Genomic DNA, 22,643 nt, shown 5'->3' on the forward strand with positions numbered 1-22,643 from the left:
TTTGGTATCTGCATGATATACATCATTAAATACATGGTGCAGGGTTACGAAGACATAATGAAAATAAGTGAGACAAATGTGTGTGATTAACGAAACTGACTTTCTTCTGGCTCGGCACAATAAACACATAACACGATTTTTTATTCTTTTTTAAAACCAGCAGATAAAACACAATAAGGTTATGATATACTTCTCAAAATGTTTTGAATTGCCTTTACACATTGCATAGTTATACTATGGAATTCGTAGTGATAGCCATCAACAGTGCAGAACCAGAGATACTCGACACATGATTATAATTCAGTTGCAATGTCAAATTCCAGTTCAGATGCCCTAGAACTCAGGGTATGCAGAAGTTGGCCCCTCCTATAAAACAAAAGGGGGAAAACGCCAACTCTTAATGCTTAAATACCATTGCTATTCATATTCCTGAATAAGTCCATTAAAAATATGCAAAAGAAATGAATAGGAATTCTCAAGTGCTTATTTTCTCTCTCTTATAAAATAGGATTTTAAGAACAATATTTACTTTGAAGTTCTTATTAATTAAAAAAAAACCAGGTACAAGAATGTTTGGAACCAATATAGCGTAGGTAGTAACATTGTGGGTGTTAAGGGAAATAGTTAATGAACCTATTGTTACCGCTGGCAATTATGAAATGTCATGGAAACCATGGTGCTCAAAGGCCAAGTAACAGCATTGCTTGGATTCAACATGAGTCCTCAGGGGAGAATAGCAATTGTCTTGATAAGTTTCACTTGCCTTTAAATAAACTAATTAGAATCTGTATGCACGTACTGGACAAGGAAATGAGTTCTAGCAGACATCCCACTAAGACATGATTTTCAGCAGGGTTCCCCTACTTCCCAAAGGAACTTTTTAGGGGTTTGGGGGCTGCAATGTGGGTGATAGGACTGGAGAAGAAAGCCCCCCTCTGTGAAGTTACAATGGTTCATGGTTTGGGGTTGCAAGAAGCTATGACATATTTTAGAGGAAATGCTGTCTATGACAGCACCAGCCCATTAAAAATGGACTCCCCCCCCCCCAGTTTATCTTCTGGAAACTATTGCCCTTTAACACAAGCTTGGTACATATATGAAATTCTGGATGTGTGTATACGACCATACAACGTGTGCTGGCAGTGTACATGTGAGTCCAGATGCACACATTGTAATGTGTGGTTGTAATAGTTTCAGATGGGAATGTATATTTGAACAAAGTGATGTTAGGATATCTCAACTTGTGTGTTCATTCCAGTGTTTTTTCATGTGCAGATTATTTTAATTCACCTGCTGATTATTATTTTTCCTAACAGAAAATACATTTGAATGAACACTTCAGGTTAATTTGAAGATAGCAATTTCCACTTTGGAAATGTAACTTGGCTTGTTACCTTGGCATCCTTAAGTGCCCTGCATAACTCTTATCCTGGCTAGAAGAAGCAGACTGTATTAAGCAATATAGTAAGAATTGTAGAACAAATCATATAAAATAAGAAACACCATGCACATTTGCATAATTTATGTAAGCTGCATATTCAAGTCTTCCTCACTGCAGAATTTAGTTTACCCTAGTGCGAAATTCCTGCTCCCTAAGGGATAGAGCTCTTCAATGTCATCAGTAAAACAAGTAAAATGAATTAGTGTTCTGGACTCATAGACGTTTTCTATATTGGTATTTTCTGTGTTGCTGTTACCCATTTGAGAAAGAAATGTAGAATTCTCTTTCCAATAAAAGCCTGTCAGAAAGTTTAAAGTGGATACAAGTGCTATGTGCAAAAGTCTAGAAATGGGCAAACTTTCAAAGATTGTCGTCAAAATTCATCAGGTTTCTCTCCCACCCTTCACCCCCACAAACTGGAAGAACCTGGATATGTTTTGTGAGCCATTTGAAGGGAAAATACTCCTGCTTGTGAACCCTTCCCTATCAACTCCCACAATTAGTCTTTTGCAGTCACTTACCTGACAAATGCTGGCAAGCAGGTGTGCAGGGAGAAGAAAGGAATATGGTTTGCCCTTTCCTCCCTCCTTCTAAGTGTCCATAAGAGATGGCACTGCACCCTGATGGGCTGCAAAACCTGGCAATCATGGGAGAAGTAATTTCAGGGCTGCTGTCTTTGCCGTGGTCTACCAGGTGTGGCACCCTGGCATGCTGTTTATGTATCCTATCAAGCAGGGGAGCGGTTGGCGCTGTGGTCTAAACCACAGAGCCTCTTGCGCTTGCCAATCGGAAGGTCAGCAGTTCAAATCCACATGATGGGGTGAGCTCCTGTTGCTCTGTCCCAGCTCCTGCCAACCTAGCAGTTCGAAAGCACACCAGTGTAAGTAGATAAATAGATACCGCTGCAGCGGGAAGGTAAACGGTGTTTCCATGCGCTCTGGCTTCCGTCACAGTCTTCCGTTGTGCCAGAAGTGGTCTAGTCATGCTGGCCACATGACCTGGAAAGCTGTCTGTGGACAAATGCTGGCTCCCTCAGCCTGAAAGTGAGATGAGCGCCGCAACCCCATAGTTGCCTTTGACTGGACTTAACCATCTAGGGATCCTTTACCTTTACCTTTTTACCTATCAAGTGAGGAAGGAGGAGTAGTAAAACACCCACTTTCTCTGTGCCCCAATGTTATGGCTCTGTTCAGGGGGTTGGCAGGGGTTGGCCAATTAGAATACAGATTCCAATTCTATTTCACATGTCTCTCCCAGGGACTTGGCAGAGACATGTGAAATAAAAGGTAGAAATTTTTCCTTGGCTCGTATCTTGATCCAAGCTGAATATTGAGTTATTATTTGCATTTATTAGTCACTAACTTTGATCTCAACCCTAACTCAAGAGAACGTCATTCGTAGTAAAGTCCTGCTCCTTATCTTTCTGCTCAAAGCTGCTGTCACAGTACCCTCACATAATTGAAACATAATCCTCTGCAATTCAGACCAATTCAGACCAGGGTGGTATTTTTAATTTCCACGTCATCACAATAGTACTTATGAATGTACTTGGGTTATGATAATTCCCTACCCTCACAAATGCAACTCTTATCACTCTTACTATTTTTCAGAGGGATAATAATGTTTCATTGAAATGTTCCGGCTAGCTTTATTTTAAGCATAAAATGTTCAACCATCCGCTTTTAAGGCTAAGGGTAGATAGGTAAGAGAGAAGCTTGCCACCCAAAACATGTCACTTACATTTCCATGGGCTTTGGTTACTATTTTCTTTGCCCATATTTTTCCGAAAAGCAAGAGACCAAAGGCATGGTTCTTTGTGTTCTGCATGTCTGCTTCCTAACAAAACTTATCTGAGTGGATCATCTATAGATGGAGCAGGAGAATATTTTTTTAGAGTTAATGTTCCCTGAAATATTAGAAAAAAGCTTCAGTGGGTGGGGCAATCCAGTCCCTTTTGTGCTGTGAGTTATCTTCTGGCCTTTCAGTGTGTGCAAGCATTCTGAAGGCAATTAATAATGCCTAGCATCTTCAGTCTCAAGAGGAAAAGAGAGGGGGGCCTTTGTTTTCTTTGGTGGCACACTAGCTTTTCAGCTGATGTTTCTTATTTCATTCTTTCAGCACACTCAACATAGAAGACCTTAGAATACAGCACCATGAGGACAAACAAGTTGACATACAAGTGATTTGTTTCCCATGAAAACAAGCTGCTGTTCTGACCCTTGGTGAAAATTTGGACTCATCACGGTAAGAGTTTAACGTTTAACCATTTGTTAATGTGAGCAGCTCAAGTGCTGCAACGCTAGAAGTCATCACACGGTGTGAACTTTTAAAACGACTGCTGTGACCTTGTCAGACAAAATTGTAAATGAAACTGATCCATCTTAGGACTGGTACACACGATATATCGTTCTTTTAATTACATATAACTGGATGTGTGAACTTTCTTCTTTAGGAAAAATATTGTATTTGGAACAGTATGGATGACAGGAAAGTTTTGATCCATGCTTTTGGAACTTTCTTGGCTCTTCCCCAATTGCATGTCGTCATTTTATACTGTCATTGAATGATGATCATGCAGATGTAATTTGCCCTTTAATCAGATTCTCTTTTTTTGACTGTTATAGAGACATTGAATCAGCACCAATAGAAATGAAATGGAAAGTTTAAAAAAGCCTCTTGAAAAAATGTTACCATTATGAATAAATGGTATCTCAGATGTTTCCATGTAGCCTTGATGGTAGAAGCATGTATCTCCAGAGTTCAGATTTTGGTCAGCTTACTACTTAGTATAAAAGCGAATACTATTTATGTAGCCCATCCTAAATCATGGTCTTAATTAAAAGAATGACAGGAGAATATTATGTATTAAATTTCATGGGTGACTCATTTTTTTCCATAACTTTTTTATATCAATAACACTAACTTTTTATTTTTGTTAACTTTTAATTTTGGAATGAATCACAAATATGATTCATAAGTGTAAACCTTCTGCCTGACCCCTGGCAGTAGGAAGGGCCAGATTTTGGGTTCTATTGGTGGCCACAAGGCAGCTGTTTCCCCATTCACAAGCCCAAACTGCAGTTTTAGAACGATGCACTTTTGTGGTAAAGGGGTCCATCTTGCAGGAATTAGGGTTCAACAGTCTTTTTCACTTTACCATGATGAGTGGGAGGCCAGACACTGGTGAGTGAAGTGAGGCTGAGATGTCTTCTGAACCAAAAAGCTATAGAGGAGGTGGGATGAACACTGCCCCCTCCTCAGACTTCAAAGCTCACCCAAAGCCTGGAAATCATTTTGGCTTTCTGCCTGCTGGGCACAATTGCAGTGTCTTCCACATTTTGTATCACGGGATGTAAATTCATCAAAACATCTTTCAGGCAGAGCAGGCTGAAGCACTTTGCTCTCCAGCTTTGAACTGGAGGAGGAGAATAGAAGCATATGGGCTTGCCTCTATGCTTGACGGGTGCTCTGTGCACCTGATCAGAAGCTGAGGTTGCGCAAGCCAATGCTCCTTCTCTTGCCTTCAGCTCTGAAGTGGGAGTAGAATCCTTCTCCATGGCTCCAAGCTTTATCCAGAGCAGGAGATTTCCCCCTGATCTCATGCTGCACTTCAGAGATAATAACAGGGGGCCAGAGTATGGGGTCTGTGTGTGCCTTGGTGACAACTATTTTTATTTGGTCAGCTTGCAATGACAACACTCTCATTTTAGGGCTCCACTCGGGCTACTGTTTTGTGCTCTGGTAGCTCTACTGCAAATCAGATGAACCTAGAATATGCATCAGTTGTTTGGGGCTCTTCCATTCATTCACTTAACGTGCATAGGTAAAGGTAACGGTAAAGGACCCCTGAACAGTCCAGTCAAAGGTGACTATGGGGTGGCAGCGCTCATCTTGCTTTTCAGGCTGAAGGAGCCGGCGTTTGTCCACAGACAGCTTTCCGGGTCATGTGGCCAGCATAACTAAACTGCTTCTGTCACAACAGGACACCATAACGGAAACCAGAGTGCACAGAAATGCCATTTACTTTCCCACCGTAGCGGTACTAATTTATCTACTTGCACTGATGTGCTTTCAAACTGCTAGGTTGGCAGGAGCTGGGACAGAGCAACGGGAGCTCACCCCGCCACGGGGATTCGAACCGCCAACCTTCTGATCGGCAAGCCCAAGAGGCTCAGTGGTTTAGATCACAGCGCCACCTGCATCCCTTTACCTATACCTTTACCTAATGTGCATGTGACTGTGGGGTTGGCATGATGGCAGAAGACTCACATGTTTCATTCCTTTGCATGTCTGTAATATGAATTAAACCACAGAGCCTAGGGCTTGCTGATCAGAAGGTCGGCAGTTCGAATCCCTGCGACGGGGTGAGCTCCCATTGCTCGGTCCCTGCTCCTGCCAACCTAGCAGTTCGAAAGCACAAAAGTGCAAGTAGATAAATAGGTCCCGCTCCGGCGGGAAGGTAAACGGTGTTTCCGTGTGCTGCTCTGGTTCTCCAGAAGTGGCTTAGTCATGCTGGCCACATGACCTGGAAGCTGTACGCCGGCTCCCTTGGCCAATAAAGCGAGATGAGCGTCGCAACTCCAGAGTCGTCCGCGACTGGACCTAACGGTCAGGGGTCCCTTTACCTTTAACATGGAATATGCCTATATGAGCTTATATAGGCACAGGGATGGCTCCATGCATTGAGAATTCGCTGTGGAAGGTTTGTGTACCTGTTTGTGTGTCTGCATGAGATTGCTTGCAAAGTAGTGAGAATCCGCCACCCTGAAAATCAATAAAGAGAATTGGCAAGCAAAGAGAATCTGTCACCCTCATTACATTGTCCAGAGGAGCATCAATAACATCCAAACAGAACGACAGTCTTTCTGCCTTAAAGATTCTGGGGGGGTCAGTTCTCCGCAATTGGGCATTTAGTGAGGTGTTGAGCAAAGGGGACACATGCCAGAGTGCTGACAGCCTTTCTGAAGTCCACACAGAATGGAAATAAATGGCAGCTTCTGAACCGGCAGTGCCTCAGTTGTCTGAACAGAAAAACTCTTGGCTTTCTTAGCCATTCTTTTCGCTAGGCCTACCTTCTCCTGTTGCTAGGCGACAGCTCACAGTGGCTGTTATTTCTTGAAGGCTTACATAACTGTATGGGAGTGAATTACTATGCTAGATAAAGTGTTCCAGTTCCTGTGAAGATACCAGTCCCCTCTGCAACTCTGTGTTTTGTTTTGTTTTAAAAATTTGCTCTCTTCTTTGCCCATGCTGATCCACTGTATGTCCATAGACCTCTAAACAGATTGCAATCCATCTACAGGTAAAAGTTTTCTACACCACCTATTGGTTTGTCCCCACTTTTCCTGAAAGTTTGACCATCAATCTCTGTTTTCGGGTTACATTCTTAACTAGAATCTGTGTGGGAAATGTTACAAATTGGACTAGCAAGGGTCTTCTATCATAAACTTGCAATGAGCTTGTAACTTGTGAGAAGAAACTTCTATACATGTATATTGAAGGTTATGGTTGTTGTTTTTCCTGTGACGGAAAAGTCTGCTTAAAATGCTGAACTGAACTGAATTTATGGCCATTAATATAATATCCATAATTAGGCCTTTAATTCCCCAACCCCTGCTCTTCATTGGGGGAAAAAATCTGAGTTCAAAAGATAAGGCTGAAAACACATTTTTCCTGAGCTGGCATCTAGTTAATTTCTCATCAACCCTTTATTTTCAATGCCCCCATGTTTCTTCTGTACCATCCAACAACTCATTACAGTGGTACCTCAGGTTACATATGCTTCAGGTTACACATGCTTCAGGTTATAGACTCCGCTAACCCTGAAATAGTGCTTCAGGTTAAGAACTTTGCTTCACGATGAGAACAGAAATGGTGCTCCGGCGGCATGGCGGCAGTGGGAGGCCCCATTAGCTAAAGTGGTGCTTCAGGTTAAGCACAGTTTCAGGTTAAATACGGACCTCCGGAACGAATTAAGTACTTAACCCGAGGTACCACTGTATATTTTTCAAACCAAAGAAAAGGACAATCACTGTAGCACCATAGCTTCCTTGTAATGTTGAAATACAAGTACTGGAAATTTGTTGCCGTTGTTATAGTCATTAACACTTATATTTTGCAAAGCTCTGGGAAACTCATGCAACTTCTTCTCTGCTTCTCCCAAGTTGTAATTAACTTGGGTGGAGCCATTGGACTTAGAAGACAGATAAAGGTCGTGTACTGGTTTCCCCTTCTCAGCCTTGGAAAACAACACACATGAGTTGCGTGACTCCATCAAAGTCAGAGAAGGCTTGGGAGAAGGGGAGAAGGAATCTGCTTCTCTTGTTCAGAGTCCTACAGATCTTTTGCAAAATATAGTCCTCTCTAGCTTCTGAAACTCTAATGACTGGAACAAACAAAATAAAAAGCCTCCATCGACTGCATTTCATTATAAAAGATATTTGCAAGAGGTGGAGACCTTTCCTCCTTTCCTTACATTTCCATTTCCCCCCTTCAACTTACGTAGACAGACATTGCTGGTCTTGAGATTAAGCACAATGTATTAAATGCAGGCTTATCTGTTGGAAAATTCCTTTTCTTATGAAGTCCTCATGAACATTTGCCTGCTTTTTAGAATGAATGTCTCACAATAAACACATATAGTATGTGATATACACAAATTTGCAACCAATTTCCCCTAACATAATGCGTGTTTGTATGTTTTCACTAAAATATATGTTTTTATGCAGACATTACCAAGTATTTGCAGTTTTGTACACGTTATTTGGTTGTAGAACGGCATTGCAAAATTGAGATAAGTGCAAATTTCAAAAGACCACTGCAGTTTGGTTCACATATTGTCTCAGGAAGTGTGAATTTAGTAGATTTGCATTTAAATGCAATCTGAATCAAATTCTCTGCCTCAAACACATCCCAATTCCTGCTCCCAAACCGCCACTGTAATTTTGCTTGCAGCTGAGAATTGAAGAATGATGTCTTGGCAAAGCTAAGGAGTCCAAATGTGGAAGGAGCCCCAAACCCTCTTATTTCGTCCATCCCTTCTTCGTTCTCTTAAGTAATTTAGAATGTTTGAATGGAAAGCATTGGATTTTGTGACTTTTATTTGGAGCTGAGTACAAATATTGGGGATAAAACAGGGTGGGCACTTTTGGGTTCGGTAGATGATTGATTGTGGGTAGAGGTCAACTGGGTAATTGTTTTGTGAGCAAGGGACTCACCAAGCCTGGCAGTAGCTGACAGAGATCACCTAAAATAAAATCATAAATGTTTCTCGTTACAACCGTTATATTGTTTTCCTAGCTATACGATCAGATAAAGGCTTTAGATTTTGCAAGCTGGGATAGTTTCAAGCTACACCCGTAGACGGTGTGAGGAGGCAGTTCACTTGTGTCCATGGAGTTGTATTAGGGAGAGGTTTTGTTGCCTGGACTGATGGAGATCAATGCCTAGTTTGCAGCCATCATTTTGTGCATCATTGCCGCTGATAGAGATGCAACCTCTGGGGTTTGGCTGCCCATTTACGACAAGGTGACTGATGCCTTTCATGTTTGTCTTGTAAAAAAAGCACATATTTCTGTTGAAGAAAAGGACACAAGCACTGTGCAAATACTCCACAATTCACATGCACTATTGACTGTTAGTAATGTAGTGAGCAAAGATTGACCTCTATCATTGCTCCATAAACAGAAGATGTCAAATTAGGACAATAGCCTTGAATTTACAGCTCCTGACATAGTTGCTGAGGCCTTGAGAGATCACTAAAATTTAAGAGCTCTTCCTGAGTTTTATTCATTTAGGAGGATGGTTTCAACACAATTTTCTTTAAACCTCCCTTTGTAGAAGTTTTAAGTCAAGCTTTGCAGCTAATTTTGTTACAGGTTTTGTAGATCATCTTGCTCTAGGTTTTTTTGTCCATTTTCCATTGCTTATTAAGCTCTTTCCACATATATACCAAGGCAATTTACAAAATAAAAGAAAAACTGATTGACTGCTGCTGTGTGGCCATTTCTGTGCTCATTTGATTTATTAGCCTCAGTCTGGCCAGCAGGTGCTCAATAATTATTGGAGAAATAAAGTATGTTTCCAGTTCATGCTTTTGATTTGACCCTTCAGAAGTTGTTTATGGCTGTTAATAAGCTAACAAAGAAGAATTCACGATGGGGTGTAAACTTAGTAGGGGTTGGGTCTCTGTTGTTGTTTAGTCGTTTAGTCGTGTCCGACTCTTCGTGACCCCATGGACCAGAACACGCCAGGCACTTCTGTCCTCCACTGCCTCCCGCAGTTTGATCAAACTCATGCTGGTAGCTTCAAGAACACCATCCAACCATCTCATCCTCTGTCGTCCCCTTCTCCTTGTGCCCTCCATCTTTCCCAACATCAGGGTCTTTTCCAGGGAGTCTTCTCTTCTCATGAGGTGGCCAAAGTATTGGAGCCTCAGCTTCAGGATCTGTCCTTTCAGTGAGCACTCAGGGCTGATTTCCTTAAGAATGGAGAGGTTTGATCTTCTTGCAGTCCATGGGACTCTCAAGAGTCTCCTCCAGCACCATAATTCAAAAGCATCCATTCTTCGGCGATCAGCCTTCTTTATGGTCCAGCTCTCACTTCCATACATCACTACTGGGAAAACCATAGCTTTAACTATACGGACCTTTGTTGGCAAGGTGATGTCTCTAGAGTATCCCTATATCATTTCCAGTTAATATAATTTCTTATTTCTAATTAATTGTACTTCCCATGACTTATCAATGGCAGATTTTGGGTATTAAAATTTCAGCGGTACCCTGTGTGATGCCCACCCCACCTCTTGCCTTCTGTTCTGTGGGGCTGCCTCCTATGGTACCCTCTCAGATCAGTGCCCAGTCTGGGCAATCTTCCCTAAACCTACCTCTGATCTTATGATATAAGGCCATAGGTACTTTTCTAAAGCAGCTGGGGAGAGGGGTAACATATGCAGAACCACTTTTGGAGCTAAGAACAGGGAATGTAGATAAAACTGTAGGAGTCATCATTGCTTAAGGTTATTATTTTGGAGTCTAGTTCCAAACTAACTCAAGTCAAATAATTAATAAAAAGTCATATAAAGTGACTCTGTGCCTTGGCATTAGTTATACTGAGCCTCTTGAGGCGGAATTCATGTCACATAAATGTGAGGTCAAACTCAATAGACCTCAGCATTACCGATTTATGAAAGCAGGCACATTTCAAAATATATATTTATAGCTATCATTTTCATTTATTTGGTATATTTAGTGTATCCCCTTTCTCCAAATATCACCCAAGGTGTGTGACAAGCTAAAGCAGGGGTCGGCAATTTTTTTTTTAGCTGCGGGCCGGTCCACTGTCTCTCAGACCTTGTGGCGGGCTGGAGAAGCGGCACCGGGGGGGGGGAGCTGGAAGAAGAGGCGAGGGGGGCAAGTAGTCCTCCTCCCCACCCCCACCCCCAGCTGCTACACTTACCTTCACAGAGGCTGCCACCACTATCACCACCAGCACCACTGCTGCTTCTCGTGGGTAGGCAGAGCTTGTCCACTCTGCTCTCTGGCCTACAGGAGCACCAGGGTGGTGGCAGAGGGAAGATGAGTGGTGTGAAAGGGCTGGCTCTGGAGAGGGGCTGCTTAAAATGGCACTCAGCCAGCTCAGCCCAGCCTCCTTCCTCCTCTAGGCAGGGCAGGGAGAAGCCAGGAGGAGGGAGGGAGGAGGTGCCGCCGCTGTGTGTGTGAAGGGGGGGGAATGGAATGGCTCGGGGGGGAAATGGTGCAGCCCGAGTGAACAGAATCCCACACCGATCCACAGACAGTCTGCAGGCCAGATCCTGAAGGCAATTGGGCATGGTCCGGCTCGCGGACCTTAGTTTGCCGACCCCTGAGCTAAAGTAACATAATAAAAACCACCATACAAAAACATATAGGAAAGCTTCAGTTAAAAAGAGAGCAGATAAAAACCAGTCAGTAGAATCAATAAACCGAACCAATTTCTATTTTCAATAAGCTGTAATTAAACCCTCTGCATCTACAAAAGGGGTAATGATCTTTGAGGGTCAAACCCGTTGCTGAGTATTCAAGGTATGTGGATGCTTTGTTGTTGATTTTATCAGTTGTTTTCAAAATACTTTGTGTGCTATTTGATCCTTTATGCTTCTATTTTAATGTCCATTGTAGCTAGATTTCTGCTGAGTGTGCTAAACGAAATTCCGTGCTAGGCTTCCCCACCCTGGTCACTCCAGATATTTGGACTATAACTCCCATGCTCCCAATTTATTGGAAAGGCTGGGTAGGGCTGGTATGAGTTATACTTCAAAACATCTGGAGGGAAGCCTGTTCCATACAGTCATACCAAGATTTCATTATATATACCATACTTTTCCATGTAAAAGACTAGGTTTTTCCCCTAAAAATCATGCTAAAAAGTGGGGGTCGTCTTATACATGGGTAGTGGATGTTTGATTGGTTGCTGCCGTGGCTGTCAGCAGCTATTGTGTGTGTTATTGGTTGCTGCATCAATGGGTGTCATTGATTGGCCAACACTGTGGCAATTGGGTGGGCGATTTGCAGCTTCTGTTGGTGAGGGGACAGATGGGAGGTGGGTTTAGCGATGCATCTGGGTGAGTGATTTTCAGCGTTCCTCCCTAAACAACTCTGGGCAATCCTCCCCCCAAAAAGCGCAGCAACTTTTTGCCATCTCCCTCCATTTTCTGAAATTTCAGTCCCCCAAAATAGGGGGCATCTTATACATAAAGTAAAGGTAAAGGGACCCCTGACCATTAGGTCCAGTCGTGGCCAACTCTGGGGTTGCGGCGCTCATCTCGCTTTATTGGCTGAGGGAGCCAGCGTACAGCTTCCGGGTCATGTGGCCAGCATGACTAAGCCGCTTCTGGCGAACCAGAGCAGCGCACGGAAACGCCGTTTACCTTCCAGCCAGAGTGGTACCTATTTATCTACTTGCACTTTGACGTGCTTTCGAACTGCTAGGTTGGCAGGAGCAGGGACTGAGAAATGGGAGCTCACCCCGTCACGGGGATTTGAACTGCCGGTCTTCTGATCAGCAAATCCTAGGCTCTGTGGTTTAACCCACAGCGCCACCCGTGTCCCGTCTTATAGACGGAAAAGTACGGTAAATATAATGCTGTTAGTAAGTTGTTGTTGTTTTTAATGCAGGCACTTGGTAGCAGCGAAGAGTTCTACCTCCTGGTATTTCTGCAGAAGTTATTGATTCTTTGTCACATAAAGCATTCTCACATAAAAAGGGCAAATAGACTCTTGTGAAGTCTCTTTGCAAAATGCATGAAGAACTCGGTTGATTCCCCCCCCCCTCTTCATCCACGTGGGCCTTATTTCATTGCTATAGCAAAAGATTGCTTTTTTCTTTTTTCTTCTGAAGAACTTGTTTTCTTAGAAAGCTGGTTTTGTTACCAGAGTCTTCCTGTTAATGGTATTTGAAGTGATTTCTTGGTGCAATGACAAACAGTGGTCTGTAATTTCGAGGGAAATGAGACTGCTGATGTCGCCATAGCACAGTATTGCATGACATAACCTCATTTCCACAGTTCCTAATGGTGAAGTGAGGATGCCTGAGTCAGCAATAAAATTGTAGGTAAAGTAAAGGTGCTCCCAGTATTCCTTTGAAAGTTGTAGTGGCTTGCCAGAGTGTATAACAAATTAAACACAAAAAGAAGCTTTTGCTCTGTCATGATCCAAAGGGTTTCAGTTTGCTTAGTATTGTCATGAGCCCGAGGGCTGCTCCATTTTGTTTTCTGGGGGTTGGTGTGGCATAAAATCAATACCAGTGTGGAGAGACTGGGAGCAGGAAACTAGCAAATTAGTAGAGCCACAAATAAGTATGAATAAAGGACATGAGGATATGGAGATAAATATGTGTGTATATATGACTTGGCAGAAACCTCGCTTAAAACTATTGCTGTCTAGAGGATGTAAAAAGTAAAGGTAAAGGTACCCCTGACCATTAGGTCCAATTGCAAATGACTCTGGGGTTGCGGCACTCATCTCTCTCTATGGGCCGAGGGAGCTTCCAGGTCAAGTGGCCAGCATGACTAAGCCACTTCTGGAGAACTAGAGCAGCGCATGGAAATGCTGTTTACCTTCCCACCAGAGTGGTACCTATTTATCTACTTGCACTTTGACGTGCTTTTGAATTGCTAGGTTGGCAGGAGCTGGGACTGAGCAACGGGAGCTCACCCCGTCACAGGGATTTGAACTGCCGACCTTCTGATCTGCAATCCCTAGGCTCTGTGAAAAGGGCCCAAGAATTACCTCAGTGGCCTTGGGTTGTCTCCAAAGTAGCGTGAGTGGAAGACAGCTTGTGCAACAGGTACAGTGGAACCTTGGCTGTCAAATTCTTCGTAAGCCGACCACCGACAACCCAGAAGTGAATGCTTCCATTTTCAAATGCGCCTCGGAAGTTGAACGGCTTCTGAGGTGTGTTTCTCCATTTTAAAAAAGGGAATTTGCCAACTGGCAACTGCGCCTCGATTGTTGAACGTTTTGGAAGTCGAACAGTCTTCTGGAACAGATTGCGTTCAACAACTGTATTTCTCTTTTCTCTTCCCCCCCCCAGTGGTGACCGAAAAGCTTTTTTTCAGATTGTGGGGTCAACCTACTGAACACTGAGCTATGTTACACAGAGGGGAGCACCTGAAATTGGGTGAAATAAACTTGCGCCGCCTGAAATGAAGGCGAAATTGAACAAACCTCCTTGTCTGACAGATGAAGATAAGATGGCGAACAGCTGTCCCAAGTAGCAGTCACAAAATCCCTCTGGGCATGCTCAAGTCCTTGGGCACATTTAAAATACTACTTAGGATCCCAGTCATCATCTGTCAAAGGTGCTCTGCTCAAGCGAAAAGAAATAATTGCATTTTTCAAATGATTATGTCCTCATATTCTGTGTCATTCTGTGTTGAGAAAAATTTACATATACTGTATGGCTTTTTGTGGCTGCTGACACACTGCATTCGAAGCACAGTTCTGTTTTTCAGAAACAAATTCCAGAAGTTTCATTCACAAGGCAAAAACCCAAGGCTCCTTAACTAAAGTAATCTATTTTCCTTTTGTATGCTGCCTTCTCCCCCATATTGTTGTGCTATAAAATATGCTGCCAAAATTTGGTTTGAATTATAACAGAGTGGTGCTCAGCATTTCGACGAATCTCTTCAAGGAGTCTACTTAAATATGTATAGAAATGGCTATATGCTAAAGAGAAGGTTCTCTTGGGATGATCCAGTGAACATCTCTGTTCTTTCATGGCATGCCAATGAATTGTAGGGAATGTTAACCAGGAGCTAAAATGTTCCATGAAGTTACAATGCAGCTATTTGAAATATCAATGTTATCTGTTTTATGCCTGACATAAGTCTTAATCATCTGATTTTGTGTAATTAACTAAATAAATTTTTTTGGTGCTTTGAACAACTCCAGCTTTTTAAGTGCAAGATAGACAATTGTTTTCTTTTCTCCATAATGGCACCATGGGTCCCAAACCCTTTTTGTTGGTGCTGTTCTGGAAAATTAATCAACCTGAAACATAAAATGCAGCGTTGAATGCCTCTCAGCATTTGCCTTGTTAAGCTGATTCTTTCATTGTGTTGTAAATTCAACAAATTTACAGAATATGAAGGGTCTACAAACAGAATTCTCAAGTCAATAAGCTGGAAAGCACAAGGAGCCATTTTACAGTCTCTCCAGTGGCAATCTGAGTATGATCAGAAGAAATAAAACATGCAGGGCAAATGCTGCTGGAAGTTGTCTACTGAGGGCTCACCCATGTTTACATTTTGCCCTACACTTTCTAGGTACAGGTCAGCAATTTCTTGATTCATGTCTAGTCATTTCCACCTTCCCCACCACTTTTCCTAGGAAAGCCAGCTCTTTAACGCTGAACCAGAACAAGCAGGATTTTGGTTTTTCTGCAGAGACATGGTGTGTTTTTTTTGCAGGGAAAGTGCCAGGGTAGGGGGGAAAGGGCTTGGACAGGGGGTTTTATAGTGTGGACCTGTACCTAGAAAGAGAGAGAGAGAGAGAGAGAGAGAGAGAGAGAGAGAGAGAGAGAGAGAGAGAGAGAGAGAGAATAAGTGTGGATGAGCCCTGAGAGTTAATGGATGGCAGGGAAGCAGTTCTCCACCATGCCTGAAATTTAGGAAAGTCTGAGCCCAGCTTACAATCTAGGCTGGGGGAGTTCATTGAAAGAGTTCCCAAAAGAAGTCAGGCAGCACACCGTCATCTCTGTAGCATCTCATTTTCTGAATCACTTACTTTGAAGTAGCATCTCCAGTACTTTGAAGTAGCCAGTGTGGTGTAGTGGTTAAGAGCGGTGGACTCGTAATCTGGGGAACCGGGTTCGCTTCCCCGCTCCTCCACATGCAGCTGCTGGGTGACCTTGGGCTAGTCACACTTCTCTGAAGTCTCTCAGCCTCACTCACCTCACAGAGTGTTTGTTGTGGGGGAGGAAGGGAAAGGAGAATGTTAGCCGCTTTGAGACTCCTTCGGGTAGATATCAAATCCAAACTCCTCCTCCTCCTCCTCCTCTTCTTCCTCTTCTTCTTCTTCTTCTTCTTCTTCTTCTTCTTCTTCTTCTTCTTCTTCTTATCTGGGTTTGGGAACCATGCAACTGGTAAGAAACAACATCAGTTATCTATTTTAACATATTTATCTGCAGCAGTTCATTTAGATAATAAGAGTGATAGGCAGAATGCAAACAGAATGCAGTATGAGAAAATGAACATTAAAAATTAAACCACAGAAACACCGAAAAGAACTGTCTGGAACAATATCACACCCCCCCCCAAAGAAAAGAAAAGCCAAGTTCATTTCTTTTCTGAGCAAAGGTAAAGTTCTGAAGCATGATTAAATAGAGCATACATAGTCTCTCAGCATAGGTAACTTGTACAACTGATCTTAACATATTAGATAAGGGACGTTTTCCAAGTGAGAGTGTGATTTTATACAGAGTTGAGCTCCAGAACAATTCACTTGGGAAGGCTATCGCTTGAATGGTATTAAGTAATAGAAGAACAAGGTGTCTAATTTTCACTTTCCTAATTTTGTGCACTCTTGCATTTTTATTAAAAGATAACTATAGTGCTGGAGTTTTGCAGTTTGACTTCCGTTTGAGTTTTCCTGTGAAGGCCTTGTTGCAAGAGCAATCTGAACTCATCGACTTCTTTAGCTCTACTTCCAAAAGTTTACTCACTTTTCATGGCAAGCTGGCTTTTGCTGCTTTCTTTTCTGCCCCTCTCTCACTTCTTTCAAAAATACAAAATTCTTCTGAAAATCTTTCCCTGAAACTTTATGTGGGATGCCGCACACAGAGCCTGATGCAATTCCCACAGAGGCAAAACAAGTCTGTGTGCATAGATCTCACTCCATTGAATTACCCCCTGGCAACGCCTTCATACTTCACAATGGGCAGAAAACCAAAGTCAGACTGTTCTGCTGCTGTAGTGCACTGTGCTTGCTTGTCTTCTAAAGTTTCACTGAACATCATAGTGATACCTAGTGAATATAATAACTTATAAGTCAAGCCAGAGAAAGAGGAAAATATGGGAACACTGATCTGCTGAACCGGCAAAGATCAAATGAAAATGTGTGGGTTTCTTGTTTGTTTTTTAAAATGCAACTTAAAGTTACTTTCGATTATAGCAACTACGAAATCATTTAGGTTGCGATTCAGTGTTTGTTATACTCAATGTAGACCCATTGGAAAAACGAGCAGGACTAATTTAGGCCTAATAATTTCAGCAGAGTAAAACTTAATTGGATACAACTGATGTCACTGAACGTGACTAATGTTGGAAATCATCCATAATATCCTGATTTTAGTATTCAGTGGTTTCGGTAAAACAACCACCACCCTTCAATAAATAACTACTGAAGGATTTATTATGCATTGGCACAAGGCTTTAAACATTCTAATAATCCTAACAGTGCAAAAGTCATGCATCATTCTTTTAATACAAATTACCATACATAATTTAATCAAGGAGCTTAATCTGCGTAACCTTCTGTTTAGCAGATCAGCTATATTAAATAAGGCTTTGTCTGGTTATATACTTATTTATTGCCGGGATAGCTGATTCAAGGCCCTGTAGGACATGTCGCCAAGAACATGTCCAATCCATAAAAGCATATCCAATGGCAGCAGAAAGTTGCAGACACCAGCAGGAGAAGCCTTGCCCGGCCACATGTATCTCATCAGTTTTACGCTGCTTTCCCTTGTTCACATAAGAAGACCCCACTTCAAGGTCCAGTTAAGGTCCCCAGTGTTAAGTCCAGTCAAAGGCAACCATAGGGTGCAGTGCTCATCTCGCTTTTCAGGCCGAGGGAGCCAGCCTTTGTCTGTAGAAAGCTTTCCAGGTCATGTGGCCACCATGACTAAACCACTTCTGGCACAATGGGACACATTGACAAGTGCCAGAGCTCACAGAAATGTCGTTTACCTTCCCGCCAGAGTGGTACATATTTATTTACTTGCACCGGTATACTTTCCAACTGCTAGGTTGGTGGGAGCTGGGACAGAGCAACAGGAGCTCACTTGGTTTTGCGGATTTGAACCGCCAACCTTCTGGTAATCAAGCCCAAAGGGCTCAGTGGTTTAGACCACAGAGGCACCCGCGTCCCTGCTTCATAATGTTAGTGGCCCACCCAGTCGAGCATCCTCTTCTAACTAGATGCCTTTGGGAGCCCACAAGCAGGACTTAAGTGCAACAGCACTCTCTTCTCCTCCAGTTTCCAGCAACTGATATTAAGAAGCATATATCCTCTGACCCTGGAGTCAGAGCATAGCTGTCAAGACTAGTAGCCATGGATAGTATTATCCTTTCCCATTTGTCTAAAGTCATCCAAGTTGGTAGTTATCCCTGCTTCCACTTCAGTATATATTATAATAAGGCTTCAATGTCTCTCTTCAAATTGTGATGTCACAAGGACGATTCTAAAATATTATAAGCTGCTATCAGTTTCAGAGCAATTTTCTATCACCCATTTTCTCTCTCGCACACACACTTCAGATGCCTTCCATATTCCATGCCTCCTGGAATATAATGAACATGCTCAGTTCCTGTTGCAGCTTGGCATCTCCCACCCTTTTCTTTTTTAAAGTTTACAAACTAATAATTTTCTGCATACCTTGGGAATCCCCCAGTTATAGTGAAACATCCAGTTGCATGTGGGTGGTCTCATGCAACTGCCTTGCTGGTAGACATGGGACAACTAAATGCACTACAATTTATAGCAATTATACTTTGAACGTGGTTGGGGTGTGGGTGGCGCTGTGGGTTAAACCACAGAGCCTAGGACTTGCGGATCAGAAGGTCAGCAGTTCGAATACCCACGACGGGGTGAGCTCCCGTTGCTCGGTCCCTGCTCCTGCCAACCTAGCAGTTCGAAAGCACATCAAAGTGCAAGTAGATAAATAGGTACCGTTCCGACGGGAAGGTAAATGGCGTTTCCGTGCGCTGCTCTGGTTTGCCAGAAGCGGCTTAGTCATGCTGGCCACATGACCCGGAAGCTGTACGCCGGCTCCCTTGGCCAATAAAGCGAGATGAGCGCCGCAACCCCAGTCGGTCACGACTGGACCTAATGGTCAGGGGTCCCTTTACCTTTACCTATACTTTGAACATAGTGTACTTTTAAATGTTTGACTGCGGTTGTATCTACAATGCTTGAAAGGTCAACAACAACAACAACAACAAACATGCAATTTGACAGGTTGCCTTGCTCAACTTATTCTTTTAGCCTAAACAGCTTGGAAAGGAAGTAAATGCTTACAGATAAATGCTTATGGAGTTTGCATTGTTTCCATCTTTTTAGTACTGATTAATATCAACCATAGGCTGTATCATAGTTCATCAAACAGAAGGCAACTTACTGTTCACTTGAAACATTTCTGAGAAATCACCTTTAATTTCTTTTTTTTAAAAAAAAAAATAATATTTATTAAAAGTTTAAAGATTACAGAAAGAGGAAAGAAAAAGAAAAAAAGATTAAACAATACAAATCAATACAATACATAAAAAAATAAAAAACACAATACATCAAAGCAAAAGCAAAAGCAAAAACAATTAAAAACACATCCAATATTTCCATATCTTTGTCTTTCATTTACTTGTTTCATCGACCTCCTCACACCTCCCTTTTTTGTGTTCTAGTTATTATTTCAGCAAATCCTTTCCATCTTTCACTGTTTTCTGTCATATAATTGTCTTAATTTATTTTAACCTTATCTTACCATTAATACCCTAAAACTTATTTGTACTTAACTCCTTATAACATTTCTACCAAAGCCATGTAATTTCATTCCAACATTTTTCTAACACTCATTAATTTTACAATATTTCTATAAATAAATTTTTAAACTTTTTCCCAATCTTCTTCCACCGTCTCTTCTCCCTGGTCTCGGATTCTGCCAGTCCTTTCTATCAATTCCATATAGTCCATCAACCTGGTGATCTTCTGTCCGAGGCTCTTAACTCTTTTCCATGTCCCTTCTGCAGATCTTCTTCATATTTATACATACACTTTACTTTATCTTCTGCTGATCTTGTTCTTAATTTCCTTCCTTTGGCGCTGAGGAGTAGATCTCGGGGAAACTCCAACCTAACAATGTCTTTATTCCTTCTCGACAGGTCAGCCCATTCTCCATAGTCAAAACTAAAATCCAAAAGATATTTCAGGATGTGTTTCCAAATCCCTCTAAAACTGAAGGCCCCCACAACTCCAATCTCCCCTTGACCCAAATCCAGATCCCAAAAGCCAGAGCATCCCTGCATAAGGGGATCTATCCAACTTTCCTTCTCCAATCCAAGCGGGGCTCCATCCCTCCAAATCTGACTTTCTCTAAATTCAATCATAGAAGGCAACAACTTATATTCATCAAATTGCCTCTGTAAGGCTGGGGCTCTCTCCACTTGTATTACTTGAGGTTCAACAACAACTTTCTCCCTCGTCTTCTCCACAACTTGCCATGTCAAAATAGATTCCTGAATCGATTCCTGAGTAGTTTCTGTATAGATATTCACTTTTTGTCCCAAATCAGTGATTTTTTGTCCCAAATTATCAATTTTAATAGTCATCACATCCGTCTTCTTATGAAGCTGTTCCAATAAAGCACTTATCTTGCAAAATGCAATCACTAAGGCTTCTTCTGTCGACATTCTTGTCCAAGGTCAGTCTCTGATTCTCACGGTCTTTTATCTCTGTAGCTGGAAAATTCCCCAGCTCCACTCCTGCAACAGTTTCAAAGGCTCCCTCTGGAGGAAACAATTTCTATTTGTATCCGTCCTTTTAAACGCAGATCCAGCAACAAAATTAGTTTCAATTTTCAGTTACTTTTGCTCCTTTTTAAGTGCAAAAGGAAACAATGGAAACAATATATTTCTCTTGTTTAACTATCTGTCAACATACGTTTTATTCACAGTCAATGAACTTTCCCAAAACGTCAATCTTACTGGCAGCCCGTTCCCAGGTTCAAAACGGTGGTAATTTATCTTTCTTCACTCTCTCTCCTGCAGGCTTAGGCAATCTAAAATTTCCCCCCTCTTCTCCTGCTTCCAAGGGGGTTTAATGATTTTAACCGATGGAAATTTAATCCTTTACAAAAGGCTTTCCAAGACTTTAGCTTGCAGCGTCTTTGCTTCAATCTATTTACAAAAGAGGAAGGCGGACTTCCTGTTTGAAACCTTCCCGTTTCGGTGCCAAATTAAGATGTTTAAAGATCCAATTTTCTGTTCTACTCACGGGTAGTTGTTTAAAGTCCAATTGTCCACAGGAAAAAGTCAGCGCTCTCCGGCAACAGCAATGCGGCTTCACTCCGTGAAAGAAGCAGTCGATTTGAAGCACCGCGCCGCTCACCCCACGTCGCTCCGGATCCCTGAAACTGGGTTTCCCCGTGAGTAGGGGAGGCGCAAAAGGTGCCAGCCGAATCCCACGTCCACAGGCTTCTTCCGCCTGTGGTTTTTAGTGGGTCTCCGCCTTTGCCGTGGCGGCCAGACCCTGATTTCCAGGGAGCGGATTCCTCCCGATCAGAGGAATTCCGCCATTGCCGGAGGCGCTAACCTGGAAGTCCAAATCACCTTTAATTTCAATTACCAGAAACTAGGAAATGGATCTCCGCTGCATGGTTTTGCAGTCATTATTGCAAAATTCATGGGGAGTTATGGAAATGTATTACGTTTCCATTTGGTTCTTGAAAGAAGTGGTGCCTGTGTTTTTTATAAGTCACACTGCACCATGGGTTATGTAGCACTTGAGGTTTGAAACCTTTGTAGGGCAACTGTGTTTTTTTTAGTTTCTCTGTAGAATTTCAGCATTGGATAATCTAGTTGGGCTGAATATGGTTTTAAAGGAAACAGCATGAAAAGGCAGGAAGGTGGTTTTTGGTGAGTCAGGAAGAAATTTTGAAATAATGTCTGAGTCTGCCAAAACTGTCAAAACTTGTATATATGAGAGCTGAATTCCACTATCTATGAATTATGGCAGCTGGACAATGGCTGCAGAACAAAATTCACTCCGTGTGCATCTAGAACAAGACTTTACTACCCAGCTGCTAGGAAATCAGTGTCTTGCTCCATGCTTATGGAATTTGTAAGGCGTGAAATTGCTTTTCCAGGGCGGATCCAGAGCTAATCTTCATAATATGAAACTGTTCCATTAAATGCTTTTTATTCAACTGTCTTTGTTGTAATGTTTTTGTGCTTGCGTATGGGAACTGCAGACTCTTAACCTAGTGGTCTCATATCTAGTTAATTAGCTAATATGCAGCTTCCCTTTATAAAAAAAAAAGCTCTGGTGAGACTGATTTACTAAAATAGTCCTTGGAGCGTGGTTTGTTTTTACATTCTGAAGAAGATATTTAATAACATTAAGTTCTGAACATTTAGAAGAATTGCGATGGTTATTTTGTTTCCATTCCTGAGTTTTAGATAGTGAGACAATTGTTGTGAATAGCTATTGAGCAGAAAGTGTTTTTGCTAAAATAGGAGTTGAAAAGGATGGGCACTTTTGATGTCCAGTATTTATTGGCTCATATTTTGCTGTCTGTTAATGCAATAAGGCCATGCCTCAATATGCTAAAAGAGTTAGAAATGAATATGTTTATATAGTCATGTAAAAAAGAACATATTTAAATCTTTTAAATCTTGAGGCATGGACTTATTGCATTGTTGTTGTTGTTGCCCATATCAAAAGTATGTGTA

At 42.1% G+C, this 22,643-nt stretch overlaps 1 protein-coding gene across 11 annotated transcripts in view; it reads left to right on the plus strand.

Annotated features, from left to right (window-relative positions):
- Positions 1-22,643, plus strand: part of GULP1 (GULP PTB domain containing engulfment adaptor 1) — a 170,670-nt gene that overhangs the window by 69,723 nt on the left and 78,304 nt on the right. For 10 of the 11 annotated variants that reach the window (XM_053360094.1, XM_053360079.1, XM_053360117.1 and 7 more), the window contains exon 2: positions 3,560-3,685. The gene's annotated coding sequence lies outside the window, so the exon portion shown is untranslated. Of the gene's footprint in view, positions 1-3,559; positions 3,686-6,556; positions 6,744-22,643 lie in introns of those variants that run through there. The other variant, XM_053360087.1, reaches the window with a different exon arrangement.

Source organism: Podarcis raffonei, chromosome 1, assembly GCF_027172205.1.
Source record: "Podarcis raffonei isolate rPodRaf1 chromosome 1, rPodRaf1.pri, whole genome shotgun sequence".
NCBI lineage: Eukaryota > Metazoa > Chordata > Lepidosauria > Squamata > Lacertidae > Podarcis > Podarcis raffonei.